The sequence below is a fragment of the Solanum pennellii genome, chromosome 6, assembly GCF_001406875.1.
Source record: "Solanum pennellii chromosome 6, SPENNV200".
Classification (NCBI taxonomy): domain Eukaryota; kingdom Viridiplantae; phylum Streptophyta; class Magnoliopsida; order Solanales; family Solanaceae; genus Solanum; species Solanum pennellii.
The window spans coordinates 1,645,271-1,647,180 of record NC_028642.1 but is presented as its reverse complement, the minus strand read 5'-3'; positions in this window follow the sequence as shown (position 1 = coordinate 1,647,180).

Below are 1,910 nucleotides of genomic sequence, written 5' to 3'. Positions count from 1 at the left end.
TGCTTACGACAATCTTTTATATTTATACTTATTGGAGTATTGTGTTGTGAAATGGAAAAAATAATGAGAGATCTATAAATTAAATTTATTGGATTGGGTTATTATATTGTTTCTTATATATATTGAATAAATAAAAGATTATGTAACTGATCGAGAAAAAAAGAAATAAAATAAAATATATTATTTTATTTTATAAATACTAATCTAAAAGGGAACTAAATTTTACATAATTAATGGGATGCTAAAAAAATATATTCCATCATTAATAGTAGAAGGAAAGTAAAAATTTTAACATATTGAAACTTAAATTAATTTCTATAATTTGTTAGCTCTTAAATTCATCTTCAACTTCACTTGGAAATTAGTTATCTTATTTGTTTGATCATGGTTTTGTTATATGATTTCGGATAATATATTTATGTCCATTTTCTAAATATATAGTATTTAGAATCATACTTATTTATATATATTTTTTTAATGATAAACCATCGTGTTCAGTAATAAAGTCAAAAATTTAAATAAAAAGATTTAAAATATATATAGAAGGTCATTCAACGATTTATATATAAACAAAAAGATAATGTATCCCTTTACATAGCTCTATGCCACTCATTATATTTTGCTTCAAATATTCATCAATCTTTCATACGAAGGAAGGGTTAGAATATTTTTTATTTATTATGGGAATAAGTTGTTATCTTGAATTAGTTTTATAATTGAGAGAAACTCAATCTTGTTTGGCTAAACAATAAAGTAAGGAAAATTTGAGCTATAAAAACATAATTAGAATTCGAAACAAGAGGTTGAACCAAACAACTCCTAAGTATTTGTTAAAGTTATTGGACAAAATCAAAGTTACAAGTAGTTGGTGTGCCCAAAAAGTTGTAGACAACATACCTTATGCTAATATTTTAATCAATTATTGTTTTTGGTTCTATGACTAAAAAAAAATAATAGTATTATCGTCAAAACTCATTTATATTGTTGTTCATTAATGATGGACCTTATATTTAATGGCGAAGCTAAAAGGGTTCAAAAAATATAATATTAATACCCATTTTTATAATAAATAATTATTTTAAATAACTTTTTGATTGACAAAGCTTTAAAAAAAAAGTTAATTTTTTTCATTTTATCTTAGAAATACAAGTTTATAAAGTTCTAAAAAATTATCCTCGAATAAATTAGTAAATTCATTCTTTATTTATAATTTTTTAAATGATATATAACAGAAAAAATAAACGACTAATATAATACATAAAGAATATAATTTAAAAAGTTTGAAACAAAAAATTCCTTATATTGTTCAAAATTATTGGACAAAATCAAAGTTGCAACTAGTTGATGTGTCCACAAAGATGTGGCGAAAATACCTTATACAAATATTCTAATATCATTGTCTTATGTACTCTATATAATAATAGAGTCAGAAATTTTATTGACGAGTTTAAAATATAAAGAAGTGTAGATATAAAAAATTCAAAAGAATTTAATATTTACTAGTATATATTTATATAAAAGTGTTTTTGATCAAATAAATAATATAATGTTGATTCACCTTGACCCTTCTTGATTATGTTCTGTTAGTACTACATTAAAAATAATTTTTAATGGTAATTAGTTAATACTTAATAGTAATAATTTAATTATTACTAAATATATATTTTTAGTAATAATAGCTTGATTGTTGCTAGATATATTATGTGATGCAGATCAGAGACAATAAACTAATGTCAGTAAAAATTTTACAATTTTTTCATTACTGAATATATTTATTATTATAAAAATCACTTTTATTATATCGTGTATATCTCGTAATAAAAAGAGTCACCAAAATATCTGAATATATTTAGTTTTAATAGTGACTAGGTTCATAGAACCTGATCGATCATGACTAGGCCCCCCCCCCC